We start from the raw sequence: 16,251 nt of genomic DNA, 5'->3' as shown, positions 1-16,251 counted from the left end.
ATGTAACAATAATATACACACTAAATGATTATAAAGTATTATTAAAAATTTCAGTTATAGGTTACTCTTCTAAATGTACTTCACAGATAAGTAATGGATACATGTGTTTGCTGAAATGTATTCCGCCATTGTCCTAATAATCTGAATATTAGTTGTCTGTTACACTGTTACATGCATTAGAACTTGAAGAAGCAGTTCATGGACAGTATTTTCTTTTACAAAATGATTATCATATATGGAGGCTGTGGATCTGCATATAATCAAATGTGGCTACAATAACTGCTGGTCAAGAAGGAATAACTGCAGATGTGAATTTGTTAATGACATTGTAAATATGTGATTGTCATTACTTTTTAAATTTTATGCTAAAGTATGTTTTTTATGAATAAATAATTTACAAACACACAGAGGAATTTATGGCAAGTTATATTCACTTTGTGTTAGGTAACCTGTGTGTACAGGGAATTACGATATTTTGCCATGGTTAAATTGTTACCTGCGCACATTTATATCATTACCACAATAGCAATATGTTTACCCAAAATTGTAGTATCTCTCAACTTTGATATTTCTATATGATGATTTTCTACATAATGACAGTCTGCATTTGTAACACAATGTAGGAGGGGCATTCAATAAGTAATGCAACATATTTCTATTCTCGGCCAATGTCACTTCGAAAAATTCTGCATTTAACATCTTCGGATATGATAAAGCTATAGGGGCTGAAGAAGGAATATTCCACAAAGTTGCAATAAGTGGCAGCACTATTTGTGCCTTAAAAATGGCGTCTATAACAGAGGTGTATTGCAAGCAGGGACCTGTTGAGTTTTCAGTGCAAAAGCAGACCATCGCAGATATTCATAGGCACTTGCAGAATATCTACAGAGACCTCGTTGTGGAAAAAAGAAGTATGCCATTTGCACACAGTTGTGATTCTGCAATGTTGGAACATGCGAACACTCTGATTGTGATCTGGCAATCACGAAGGATGGAACACCTTGCTGCTCAGCTGGACGTCTCTGTTGTTAGTGCAGACACACTCATCCACCAGTTAGGGTACTCAAAGGTGTGCCCCGCCAAACTGGAGACTGTAAAGACCAACAAATGACCACCTGTGCCAAACTGTCTGCACATTACAAGGGTTAAAGTGATAATTTTTGTCAAACATTGTCAGACGGTGAAACACTCTGAACTGAGAAACAAGACAGCAATCCACAGAGTGGCACCACATCACCTGCTCTGAAGAAAAAGTTCAAAGCTGCATCCTCAACCAGTGAAGTCATGGTGGTGGTCTTCTGGAATTTTGAAGTTGTTATTCTGTGTGATTACCTCCATCATGGTGTAGTGTTTTGCACTACCATCATGAAGTTGAAGAAACAACTTCAGCATGTACGTCACCACAAAAATGGAAATGAACTCTTCTTCTCCGTGACATTGCAAGACCTCACCAAATCTGCACACCTGAGAGGAGCACACATACTTCATTGGGACAAAGAGACAAAATCCAGATGGTGCGATGTCCAGACTGTTGGGTAGACAAGGAAGAACTGTCCATTCTGCACTCTGCAGAAAGCAGTGTGTGGATGATGGGGGCAGTTGTTGATGCAACAAGATGGTGCTGTCATCAATTAGTAGAATGGTGTCATGAGGCATACAAGCCCTCCCAGTAAGGTGGCGTAAGGCCATCAAATTGAACAGAAATTGTGCTGAAAACTCGGGTTTTGTATCAAAGATCATAGGAAATAATATGGTGTAATGGGATCCTGAATAAAGCCAACCTGCTTTCAGAAAAATTATTGCGTTACTTACTGAACACCCCTCATATAATTAAGTCAGCATTTTAGACAATCGAATGTTCCAGATTAGTAATATGGAATGTACTAACTTGTGTATTATGATTAGCTCAAACAATCTGAATAGCTACTTCAAGTGTAATAGATGTCAAGAAATTTCTTTTAACACTTAGTATTTAATATTATATCTCTCTGTAGTGACTACAGAGGCTTGTTAGATGTTACATTTCATTAATGTTTCTATGTTGCAAGTATTACAGTTTAAAAAATTTAATATCAGCAAGGTACCAGGTACTTGGAAGGAATATCTAACAGCATATATCAGTGCATAAAGTGCTGTTACATTTTTGAATCATTTAATGTTTCACTTTTGTATATTTACCCATTGTTAATTGTGTTATGTCCAAAGAATATACTTGTGATGTTAGAATACATGGTATTGTGTCAACTTGTTAGCTCAGCATAAACATGTGAATCTCACATATTAAATTTGACATTACTTTGGTTTTAAATATGGTCAGGTACCACTTGCCATAAACAGAACAGTCATATGTGCCTCACTATCTTCTTTTTAGAAACGTCTGACATTGCTTCCACTTACGTGTGTCAGACGTATTCTGTTTTCTTTTCTGTCGGTCTCTCTTGACCAACTCTTGATCTTTTCGACCCCGATGGTATTAGGTTACGAGGCCAGAGGGTGTCTTTCATTTTCCTTATTTAATCTTCTCTCTGATGGGGGAGGACCTGTTCGGGTATTGAAGAACAAGAACAAGAACAAGAACAAGAGGAAGAGGAAGTAGTTGTGATACTACTTCGTATCTCCACAATGTGGCTGGAGAAACCTTTAGCCATGCTTGTATCAGAACAGTGATGACCATGCTGTGGAGGAGCATTATTAAATTTCTGGGAAGTTGTGCAAAAGGCTGGACATTCCTGATGCACACAAAAATAATTTGGAGGTGCCAGGTGTTTGGAGAAGACTGAAATGAAAATGAGGATAGGACTTTATAGTTGAGCATTGTTGAAAGTATATGAGGTACTGCTGTACTTCCTCACAAAAGAGTACCTCCTCAGTAAACAGTTTCCCAGATACTACCATAACTTCAGAATTACATGGATAAAAGAAATGATAAAGTCACTATTTTGGTCATTTATTTATGTAGTCATAAATACCATATGCTCTTGGGATATTTTCATTGGTGTTACATGCACTTAATGTAAACTATGCAATTTGTTGTAAAATTGCTACAGGGTTTTCTTGCTGTACCCAGGGCATATCAGAATTCCTGTTACAGGTGTGTAAGAGTTGAAGAAGGGACTTTGTACATTTCCAGACATGGGTTCAGTAATGAAACCTGGTGGATAGAGTTTGCTCTGGAACCTCTCTGTAATAGGAATTGTGAAACACTCTGGATTTTTAGTGAGCAGATGGATGGCATGTGTCGAGTGTAGACTTACTGATGCTCAGTAGTCAGTTTCCTTTATATCTATTATGGACATCATTCCACTTGATACAAGTGTTATAAATATTACTACACAGATAGAAATTTTATATTAATTTTGTGTGTGAGTTCGTTTCTTGTCATGATGCCAATTGGTCAATTGGATTCCTTAGAAGCTTGTTGTTTGCAGTAAAGCTTATTTTGTTGCCAATGTAGTGAAGAAAGTTTTTGTAAGGGTTTTGTAAATTCTTGAAACTTTGCTTTGCAAGTAGTTCATTACCTGGCAGTGAAAAAAAAATGCTTGCACTTAGGAAGCTTTGCTTTAGTCTTACCTAATGGATATAAATCTGCAATAATAAAAATACATCATTATTCTGTGATGTCCACACGATTATCAGTTTAGATATTTTTGTGGAAATGTTACCCCAGTTTGGAGTTGTCAGTTATCGACTTCCATGTTTCCCTTATAAATTCAGTATTACAGTGATGAAGAATGTGATTGAAACACAATAGGTAATAGTACAATGGTTTGTTCATAAATATGTTCAGAGTGCATGTGCTGTTAACAAGAAAGTATACATGTCACCTTTATTCTATTACAACAAACTTTTTTGTTGTTCACAAGTTACTGCAATAATTTCTTTGTATTCACAATATCAACACCATTGTGACATTGGTATGTACACCAATTATAGTGATATTTCCATGTTCCTGTCATTCATATGTGAAAATTTAGTACCTTACCGTCCAGATATTGTACAGGTACCAGTAAATTGCTAATTGTTTAGACTCTGATGCCCTGTTGTACACAAGAGTTAAACTTCTGACTGGTTTGCAAATAAGTTAATGTGCTAAATGTTCCACTTAAAGCATAAGTGCAATCATTTGCTAAACTTTTTCTTCCTTACATGCTTGAAGTTCCTCAGAAGTCTGTAAGTGCACTCATCCTGAAATACTCAATAAATAAAGTGTGGGTATTTGCACACATGATCAGTTACACTGCCTTGGCAAGCACACTGTTTCCCACTGTACTACTTGCCAATACCTACTCGCTAAGATGTGTAGTCTTATGTTAAAAATGTCTTGTTGTGTTCAAGTCCATCAATAATTATCCAAAATATTTTTTGTAGTTCCTGGAAGGCATTAATTAGGCAACTTGCAACTGGTACCGGGTTCCTGGACATACAGCTGAATCTCCAGTAGCCCAGTGTAAGAGTTAACTTGAAGGTCAGTTACTCGAACAGCATTAGTTTAATAAGTGATGATGTCATTCATTGTTATGTAAGCAACTTCTGTGCCTAAAGTTAGTTTCGCAATACTGTCTGATTGTAAAGTGACTTTTTTAACATAATAAGCCTTGAGTTATTAATATTAGTGCATCTTCATTGGGGCTCTTGTCTATTTTTATTACACTAGCCATTGGCTACAGATTTTTCTCCATCAGATGCATGTATCCGTGCACGTCCACTCTATGCACATTTCTTACTTAATGTGTCAGAATTTTGGGTACATGAACATTGATTAGTGTAGATCTTGTTTGCATACATGGTTGTTACGTGATCATAAATCATTAACTCAATCCATTAATTTATGGCTAATGATAGAAGCAGTTCCTAGTTGTGGAAGGTTCTTCATTCTCCTATATCTTTCCGTACGAGCTCTGATTTCCCTTATTTTATCTTGGTGATCAATCCTCCCTATGTAAGTCGGTGTCAACAAAATATTTTCACATTCGGAGAAGGAAGTTGGTTACTGGAATTTCGTGAGAAGATTCAATCGCAACGAAAAACACCTATCTTTTAATGATGTCCATCCCAAATCTCATATCATTTCTGTGACACTCTCCCCCATATTTCACTATAATACAAAACCTGCTGCTTTTCTTTAAAGTTTTTCGATGTACTCAGTCAGTGCTATCCGGTGAGGATCCCACACTGTGCAACAGTATTCTAAAAGTGGGCGGACAAGCATAGTGTCGGCAGTCTTGTTAGTAGGTCTGTTACATTTTCTAAGTGTCTTGCCAATAAAACACAGTCTTTGGTTAGCCTTCCCTACATAATTTTCTGTGTGTTCCTTCCAATTTAAATTGTTCATAATTGTAATACCTAGGTATTTAGTTGAATTTACAGCTTTTAGATTACACTGATTTATCGTGTAACTGAAGTTTAATGAGTTCCTTCTAGCACTCATGTGGATAACCTCACACTTTTCATTATTCAGAGCCAACTGCCACTTTTCCAACCATTCTGATCCTCTTTTTCTAAATCGTTTTGCAGTTTGTTTTGATCTTCTGATGACTTTATTAGTCAATAAATGACAGCATCATCTGCAAACAACTGAAGACGGCCGCTCAGATTATCTCCCAAATTGTTTAAATAGATAAGGAACAGCAAAGGGCCTACAACACTACCTTGGGGAATGCCAGAAATCACTTCTGTTTTACTCTATGACTTTCCTACAATTTCAATGAACTGTGACCTCTCTGACAGAAATCACAGATCCAGTCACATAACTGAGATGATATTCCATAATCACACAATTTCACTACAAGCTGCTTGTGTAGTACCTACAGTGTCAAAAGCCTTATGGAAATCCAGAAATATGGAATCTGAAATCCCTTGTCAATAGCACTCAGCACTTCATGTGAATAGAGAGCTAGTTTTGTTTCACAAGAATGATGATTTGGGGATTACAATACTCAGTCTTGCTACAACAGTCCTGTGTTCACTAATCCCTGAATCAGTTTTTATGCTCGTTATTAACTCAGGATTATTTCTTGCTAAGAGGTCAAGCGTGTTTTCACAATCGTTTACTATTCACGTGGGCTCATGAACTAATTGCTCGAGATCATTTTCAGAGAATGTGTTTAGCACAATTTCAGATGATATTTTATGCGTACCTCCAGAATTAAACATGTATTTTCACCAACATATCGAGGGTAAATTAAAGTCACCACCAACTATTATCATATGATTCGGGTATGTGTTTAAAATCAAACTCAAGTTTTCTTTGATCCTTTCAGAAACTGTGCCATCTGAATTGGGAGGTCGGTAAAAGGATACAATTATTATTTTATTCCATTTGCCAACAATGACTTCTGCCCATACTAATTCACAGGATGTATCTACTTCAATTTCGTGACAAGTTAAACTACTTCTGACAGCAATAAACACGCCTCCGCCAACCATGTTTAGCCTATCCTTTTGGAACACCATTAGGTTCTTCACAAAAATTTTGGCTGAGCTTATATCCAGCTTTAGCCAGTTTTCAGGGCCTATAACAATTTAAGCATCAGTGCTTTCTATTAGCACTTGGAGCTCTGGCACTTTCCCAACACAGCTACGACAATTTACAACTGTTATACCAGTGGTTCCTGTATCTACATTTTTGCTGTGTTCAGCCTCCACCCTTTGTAACTGAAGTGCTTTTTGTATTTTTTTTCCCGAGACCCTCTAACGTAAAAAACTGCCCAGTCGACGCCACACAGACCCTGCTACCTGTGTATCCGCCACCTGTATGTGGTGGGCACCTGACCTATTCAGTGGAACCCGAAACCCAACCACCCTTTGGCGCAAGTCGAGGAATCACCAGCCTAGCCGTCTGAGCCTCTGATTCTGACCCTTCACTCAGCTCTGTACCAGAGGTCTGGAATTGCCCCTGACGGCTATGCTGCAAATGGTCAGCTCTGCTTTAATCTTGCAAGCAAGAATGGCAGCCTTTACCACTTCTGTTAGCTGCTCGAAACCAAAGAAAATCTCTTTTGATCGAAAGTGACATGCGTAATTGGTACCTACTTGAACAACCACCTGCAGTTGACTGCATGCCGTGCTCTTCATGGCATCCGGGAGTACCCTTTCCACATCTGGAGTGACTCCACCCGGTATGCACACAGAATGCACACTGGATTTCTTACCATTCTTGTCATCCAAGTCCCTAAGGGGGCCCTATGATGCACCTAACCTTGGAGCTCCAAACTACCAATAATCTCAGCCTCTGTGATTGCCCAGATCTTGGAGGCTGAGTGGTTTCCTCTGAAACTGGACAGGTGACAGCATCTGGCTCAGTGACAGTGTCAGCCACAGACAGAACCTGGAACCTGTTTGTCAGACAAACCGGAGAGGCATTATGTGTGGCCACCTGGGAAGTCTTTCACCATGTGCTTCGCCCCGGGGCAACCTCCCACTCGACAACAGGTGAGGGGTCAGCTTCAGTGCGAGCAGTAACTGGGTTGGCCACTGGTGAGGACTGATCAGAAGACTCTGACGTGCTGGACGTCCGTTGTGTCCCCACGGCCGGCCCACAACAGTGGTGCCCATCCACTGCAGCCTCAAGCTCTGTAACGGAAGCCATCACAGCCTGAAGCTGAGAGCGAAGTGTCACCAACTCGGCTCACATCCGCATACAACAATCACAGTCCCTGTCCATACAAAAGACCATGGAAGACTAAACTATGCAGATAAACAAACTGTCGGCACATGCTGTGCAATTCTACTATAGAACCTGCCAAAAACACTAACTGAAGCTGAGAGCGAAGTGTCACCAACTTGGCTCACATTCACACGCAACAATCACAGTCCCTGTCCATACAAAAGACCATGGAAGACTAAACTATGCAGATAAACAAACTGTCAGCACATGCTGTGCAATTCTACTATAGAACCTGCCAAAAACACAAACTGTGTCTAGTAATACGCGTATGTTCAGAAACCTAACTACCGAAGCACTCAGGTCAAACTAAATAATTTGACCCTGATCTGGAACTTGTAATATGTCACAAAATCAGTTTACTTTCTGACGCAAATGAAAACACGAGAACTGTGGCTATTAGATGTTAAATGTACACGCAGAAACTCAAGAAATTGAACTATTCAAGTAGACAGATGATATAATAAAATTCGCTCCTGGTTAGGAACTCGTAAATGACAAATGCGGTTACTTATCTGTTGCTGCATCTGTCGCAGTTAGCTACTGCTGCCTGAGTACTGCTATGACATGTTTGCGCACTTCTTTCATTGTTCCCCTCTATTACTGTGATTTAGTACATTTACAATTGAAAAGAAGGCAAAGTGCTGGAGTGTTTCTCTAGAATGTTTCTAAATACTTGTAATGTGGCTATTTAGAGAGACTGCTATACTCATTCATTTTCCGTGGTGGATTAAATGTACTAAGCTAGCAGTAGGAATAAATTGAATCGGTTCCAGTGTAGCAATTTTTGCTTCAATCAGGATGATGAAGTATCGGTGCCTCATGCAATTGGTTTTTAATTAACTCAAATGCTTCTTGATATTCCTTATTCCATTTCCAGTGGAGATGTACTTGTGAAGATAAAAAAATCGAGGATAAATACTGTGATAGAAATTGCACAAACTGAGAGATTTTCAGTTGATTACATCATTTTTGTGCAGGAAAATTTCTCACTGGTTCCATTTTCATTGGATCAGGTTTGATTCCATGCAAAGAAATTGCATGCCCAAGAAAACAAGCGATTTGGCAAATTCTTATTTACCCATCCACTAAACGCTTACATTACACGACATAGAATGTATAAATGTTCTCCCTAAAGGTAGTACTAATTAGAATAACATTATGTAGGTGATAAGTGTATCAATAATTCTTCTCTTAGAACTTCTGTGAGTGCTGTCATAAAGGCCACTGATGATACTGACAGCCCGAAGGCCATCCTTTTAAACTGCTAACACCTTCCATTCCACAGAAAGGCTGTGTTCTTCCTGCTATACCTTCATCCTCCAGTTGGTCACATTGTACAGTAAACTGCATCATTTCTCAATGGGCATCAGTTAGTAAATGCACACAGCCATCCCTTTTTGTTACAGTGTGGATTGCATTAGAACTTTCACTATCTGAGTGTTAAATAATCTGATTCTTCTACACACCCTTAATTGCTTTATTAACTATGGCTTTCTAGGGCAAGGGTACTGGGTACAATTTACTATGGAATGGCTCATGATTCTTAACTTGAGTTTTACAAGCACATCATCTGATTGGACAAGATGTTCTTAAAATAGATCGACATAACACCCTTATATTTTTACCTGCTCCTTCTGTTTAGCTTCAGGCATGTCCCCTAATGTTTGAGTCACACTTTGAGTGCTGGTCAGAGCATTTTAATCATCATTATTCTCCTGGAGCCCAGCATCTTCCCCCGACTTACTTAAAGATGCAGTTCCCAAACTCATATTTACGAATGGACTAACCTAATCGTCTCCCTTGACGAATCCTGAAACACTCTCCTCTTCATTTCTGTCTGACTAGTGGAAGGAACAGAAGTGTGAAAGAATGCATTGACAAACCTATTCAGAATCAGTGAATTCTGAGAACCAAACTGATGTTAAGTCATACAAAAATGAATACACTCTGCTCATACATACTCTCCTAAACTCTGAACTTTAACAGTGCCTGGCCTTTAGTGGGTTTACTTTGATTGTTTACAGCAGTGTCAATACACAGATCATTAACAGTAAATATTGAAAATGCAAGGATGTAGATTTTCTGTAATAGCTCCCATCTTCCTCACACGAAAGACATTAAAATGTATTCATGATTCTATTTTTCCTCCCTCTATAAATCCTCTTTCACTTCAGTGACAGGTTTGCACTAGGTAGTGTTCATTGTAACTTCTGACCCATTTCTGACAATTTCAATTTCTGAGCGGCCTCCTTTGATAACTTCATTTAGTTTACTGAATAAAGACTTCACATATTATGACTTTGACTTGTGGAATTTCTGGCCATTTGTTTTGCACTCTGTCTCTGGCATATGTTGGAAATTTTTATTTTTAATCCTGCTCTTTTTCACACAACCAAATTTTTTTTAAGAATGTGGTTAAAATTCTTCACAGTTGCAATAAATTTTGATTACACAAATGACCCATACATTTGCTTAACATTACATGTGGCTACCGCACGTGTCTACTTTGCCCTGTTTGGTTTAATGTTTGTGAAATAAATGTTTGAAAAGTTTGAACTGTTGGAACCCAAGCAAGGTGAACACCCTGTGCCCTTTTTTGATTCTCCTGAAAGTTCCATTATCTACATTTATTTGAGGTGCATTGTCAATGTTAGTCTCTATTTCATTCAATGCTGCATTAATCTTGTGCAGAAGAAGCTCTTTATTTATTCCTTTTGACCCTTTGTCACAGACTGTGGATTGCCAGTGGATTTCATATTCTCCAGTACACTCTAGCACTTGCCCACAACCTCTACTGACCTTTCTTGCCACACACGCTACTGCACATTGATGCTTGCTAGCCACTTTCCTCTTGCCCATAGCTGATCTCCATTACTTGTATGACTTTGTTGTTGGACAACCATGTTGATAACATGCTTAGACAGCATCTTCCCTAGAATTTGGCATTAGGTTCAACTAATGCCTTAGGTGTTTAGTTGACATGTTTTAATACTTGGTCTCACTTCTGCAGATGTTTGGACCTGGTAAAGGGCTTTTGATGTGTTGGTTTTGTAGTACCACCCAGGGATCATGTGAAGAGTCGTCTAAAATTGATATGTGTGCATGTGAAGCTGCATTGTCAGCTGAAATACTTTTATTAATCTTTTGTCAGTTATGCAACTTGTTAGGTATATCTTCTGTTGGATAAGTTGTTTCTAAACATATTGTACAACATAGTGATTAAAGGGACAATTATGGAATAGTAAATAACTATTCAAAGCTGAACTAAATAAGAAAACAACATAAGGTTTTCAGCTCAGTGGGAAGGAGGTTGAAAATTTTTTACAGCAGCATACATAGCATCTCTCTGCAGCAGAGACACTGCACATAATTGTTTTGTTTACTGCCACACTTGTGAATTGTTGAGTTCTGTCACCAAGTATCCAGTCTCTAGGAACAAGATTTTCTGTGGTGGATTAAACGTAATAAGTGGACCAGTAGGAAGCTGTTTCATAGCCTCTCACAGCCAAACACCACTGACTTTTGTAACAGGGCTACTCACCACTTTATCACCCTTAAGGAAAACACAGTTGCAGTGAATGTTTGCAGATTATGTGGGTTGTTCTATTGTTGTATACAATCTTATTGGTGGATGTGGTCTGCCAGACTGCTGATTCAATTTGTAGATCAGTTAACAGCCCGTTGCAGCTTCTCGCTGTTTTCAACTTTAGTAGACCTGTAGAACCATTAGCAAATAAGATATCTTTATATTCTTCTATACTTACATGCATTATGTTCAGCTGCTTCGCCTTTTGGTCACTTTACCTAGAGTACCATCTGCTGATGACACTATAATACACAGAAAAGTAACATTGTTTAGGGATTCTAGGAGGAAATATGTTGACGTGGACTGAATTTCTGTTTATTGTGATGAATGGCAGCTTGTTTTACATGTACAAAAATGTAAGTGAATGTGGATGAGTAGGAGAAACAAGCCATTAATGTTCAAATACAGTACTGTGATGCTTGACACAATCTACATCCACATGACTGATCTGGAGTTCACAATAAACTGCGTGGCAGATTGTTTGTCTACCCATCTTCAAGCTATCTTTTCCATTCCACTCACGGACAGCATGAGCGAAAAATGAACACTTCAGTCACACCCTGTGAGCTCTAATTTATTTGGTGTTGGTGAAGATGATGATCATTTCTCGCTATGTAGGTGGGTGGCAACAAAATATTTTCACACTCTAGGAGAAAGCTGGTGATTGAAGTTGTAGTGGACTGACCAGACAGCCAATCCACTATGACTTGTAGCCGAATAGCATGCGTTTAACTCACGCAGGCTGGCGTGAGGTCTGGAACAGATTAAAGTAGTTGATTCTAATAAATAAAGTATGGAGTTGATGTAATACTTAACTTTAATCCATAATTGGAGAACATCGCTCTTGTTGATACATTATATAATCTCAATATAAACTGGTCATGGCGCCTTGCTAGGTCGTAGCAAATGATGTAGCTGAAGGCTATGCTAACTATCATCTCGGCAAATGAGAGCGTATTAGTCAGTGTAGCTTCGCTAGCAAAGTCGGCTGTACAACTGGGACGAGTGCTAGGATGTCTCTCCACACCTGCCGTGTGGCGGCGCTCGGTCTGCAATCACTGACAGTGGCGACACACAGGTCCGACGTATACTATCGGACCGCGGCCGATTTAAAGGCTACCACCTAGCAAGTGTGGTGTCTGGCGGTGACACCACAGAAGTTTCATCAGAAGATCTGACTGCAATGAAAAAGGGCTTGGTTTTAATGATTGACACCCCAATTCGCGTATTATATCCATGACCCTGTCTCCCCTAATTTCACTATAATACTAATCGAACGGCCCTTGTTTGAACTGATTGTTGTCCTATGTCAATAATATCTTGCACAGATCTCACAAAGCACAGCAATACTTCAGAAGATGGTGGATGTGCTTGATTATATGCAGTCTCTCTTGTAGACCTTTGGCACTCTCCAAGTGTTCTGCCAATAAATTGCAGTCATTGGTTTGGTTTCCTCACAGCATAGTCTATATGATCATTCTGATTTAATTTATCCGTAATTCTAATTTTAGGTACTAAGCTTAATTAGCAGCCTTTATTTTGATGTATTGTGAAACCAAAATTTGGCTGGTATCCCCTCATACTCGTGTGGATTATCTCATTTCTCCTTATTGAGAGACAAATGCCACTCTTTGCACCATACAAATATCTTATCTAAAACATTTTGCAATTTGTATTGATCATCTGACAACTTTACACGACGGTAAATGACGGCATCAACTGCTAACAATCTAAGAGGACTGCTCAGATTGTTTCCTAATTCATTTGTGTAGATCAGGAACAGCAGAGGGCCTATAACGCTCTGGTGGAGATCACCAGATATTACTTCCATTTTACTTGATGGCTTTCCATAAATTATTATAGTCTATGACCTTTCTCACAGGAAATCATGAATCCAGTGCACAACTAAGATGTGATACAGTTTTATTAGAAGTCACGTCTGAGGAATAGTGTTGAAAGCCTTCTGAAAATCTAAAATTATGGCATCATTTTGAGATCCCCCTGTCGATAGCACTCATTACTATATGGAACTAAAGTGCTAGTTGTATTGCGGTGCTCCATGAGAAAAATATTTTCCAAATCCATGCTGACTGTGTGTCAACAGATTGTTTTCCTGGAGGAAATTCATGATGAACACACACAGTTTATGTTCAAAAATCCTGCACCAAATCTGCATAATTGATATAGGTCTGTAATTGAGCAAATTACTCCCATTCCTTTTCTTTGTATTGGTGCAAATTTTGCAGCTTATTCTTCAGGTGTGGATCTTACGAAGAGCAAACGGCTGTGTATGATTGCTAATCATGGAGTTATTGTATCAGCATGCTCTGAAACGAACCTGAGTGGTATACAACCTGGACTGGAGGCCTTGCTTTTATTGAGTGATGTAAGCTGCTTCTCAACATGGAGGACACCTATAACTAAGTTAGTAATGTTGGCAGTCATTCTTGTTTTGAATACTGGAATATTTACTTGGTTTTTGAAATTGTGTCAGCAAAGAAAACTATGCATCGTAACTCAGCTTTTGTGGCACTTCATCAGTAACATCACCGTTGTTATCATGCAGTGAAGGTATTGATTGCATGTTGGCACTGTTGTACTTTACATACAACCAGAATCACTTTCAATTCTGCCAGATTTAAGGACAGTTTCATTGTGGTAACTATTAAAAGCCTCTCTCACTGCAGTTTGCACTAAATTTCCAGTTTTTGTAAAACCTTTTTTGCCAGTTTTGGGATTTTACATTTGGCATGCATTTCCTCATAGCTCCTGTAATAGTGTTCTGACCTGTTTTGTGTACTATGAAGGTTCTCTTATCATTTTATTTGATATATAGCCCACAACTGCCACCGATTCTATTTATTCAAATCCATAACATCTTGTCTAGGTCTACATAGTCAGATTAGAAGAAGTTGAGGCTGTCTCTTAAAAAGGGGTCAACCACAATTTTTATCTGCTTTTATATATGTATATAGCGTTTATATAGTGTTTATTTTTGTGTGCTTGGATCTTATGATATCTAGATTCACTACAATATATGTCTGGACGCTAACCCATGTATCAGTCATAATGCTCCCTATTTGCTCAGGATTATTTGTTGGTAATTGGTCTATTATGCTTTTGAAACAATTTATGCTTAAAGTGGGACCCTGAGCTAATAATTATTGTTGAAATACTTATCTGAGAAAGCCTTTGTTACGATCTGAGATGACATCTTATACTTACAATCAATTTGTGATGTCTATTTTAGCCAACATATGGAGGGTAGATTGAAGTCATCACCATGTGTAATTCTATGACTGGGGTACCAATTTGAAATGACTGAGCATGTCTTTGAGCTGTTCAGCAACTCTTCCAGGTGGTTGGTAAAATGAGCTAGTCATTAATTTGTTCAAGTTGTCAAATATAACCTATCCATACTAACTCACAGGGACTATCTACATAAATAAGTAAAAGGGAATGGTGATGAATTCAGATGACTGAAACAGAGGGGAAACATGATTAATTAAGGCTGTAATTGTATTGTGTCATAAGAAGGTAATGACAGAAGGTTGACGACATTTGAGAGGAGGAGCCATAATTCAGTTGGGTCGAGGTATTTTGTGGTTGACCGATGCTCAGAGCGCATCGAATGTCCCACCTTCACTGTGTCGAGTGTCTATCTTGTCTTTATGTCCTCAGTTGACTTACTCTTCTGATAATTCATAATGTAATTGGATACATAGAGAGTCTAATATATAGAAGGTCTTAAAGTTTACAAGCTCATGGAGCCAGTGGACCTTCCTTGTGGCAGAAATGTTGAAGGGGAAGGAAGAGTGGTCAAGGAAAAGAACTGGTGAGGTTTAGAAAAAAGGAGTAGAGATGGGAAAATTTGGAAGACTTCATGCAGCCATAGCCCCTTGTTTTGGTTGACTTTTCCAAATTTACTACTTTTACTAAAATTCATCAGGCCATCTCCGTCACCCCTCTTCCTTCCCCTTCAACTCTTCTGCCAGGAGAGGGGCCACTGGCTCCCAAAACTTACAAACTGTAATACCCTCTATATGATTGTTCTCCTGCCAAAGGTTGCTGAGTAGACTTTTTATTTATTCAGTTGCATTATATTTTCAAAAACTGATTATTTTCTTCTAATAACTGCTGTGTTTTACTTCTTGTCATCATTTACTAGGTGAATTTGAAATTAAAACTACATTGATTAGGCCATAATTTGAGGACTACTTTCTCTGAACAGGCTAAACTCTTAGAGCATAGTTCTTTCACTGCATTCTGAGGAATTTTGCCAGCTTCAGCCAATATTGGCTTTTTGTCCTGAAAGTGGATTCTTTGCTCATACAAGGATTCCTCACACGAGCCTCTAATTACATTAGCATCATCCACTCATCAGTGTCAGACAAGTGCTGCCATTCTGTTGAGTTAATGCAGGATCCCCAATCTGTGGGGACAGATCCTTCTTGGTAGACTCAGTAGAGAATTTGTCACTAGAGTATCGAGTACAGGTGCAATAGACATGAGTAAAATAATAGTCGGCTGACTGCACCTCTGGTTTGTTAATCATATGCGGTATGGCCTCCACGTATTTCCCTACCAGGTTTTTACAATTATCAGAGTTTGCAATGTAAGCTAATTTAACCATCTTCCCAGCATCATCTTCAACACTGATATGATGTGGACATCTGAATTAGTTGCATAATGTCCCTGTTAACATGATGCTGTTAATGTTTTGAGAGAAAATGTGTTTGTCGCTACACGTAGCTATATATATGTCCAAAGTGTATTATGTATTTTGCTGCTGTGAGAGCAACTGTGTTGGTTTCTTCCATGCATTTGACATTATCCACATATTTACTTCAGGTTTATACAGATTTTGTCATAATTAAAAGTGAAAGTGACTTGTGTGAAAATACACTCTTGGAAAAAGAATTAGGTAAACCCTTTCAGAGGTTTCCAATTCACTCAAGATTTGTTGAAACATTCACACTCAAGATTTATTGTTGCAACA

This window comes from Schistocerca serialis, unplaced genomic scaffold (assembly GCF_023864345.2).
Source record: "Schistocerca serialis cubense isolate TAMUIC-IGC-003099 unplaced genomic scaffold, iqSchSeri2.2 HiC_scaffold_1353, whole genome shotgun sequence".
Classification (NCBI taxonomy): Eukaryota; Metazoa; Arthropoda; class Insecta; order Orthoptera; family Acrididae; genus Schistocerca; species Schistocerca serialis.
Note: the sequence above shows the minus strand (reverse complement) of the source record.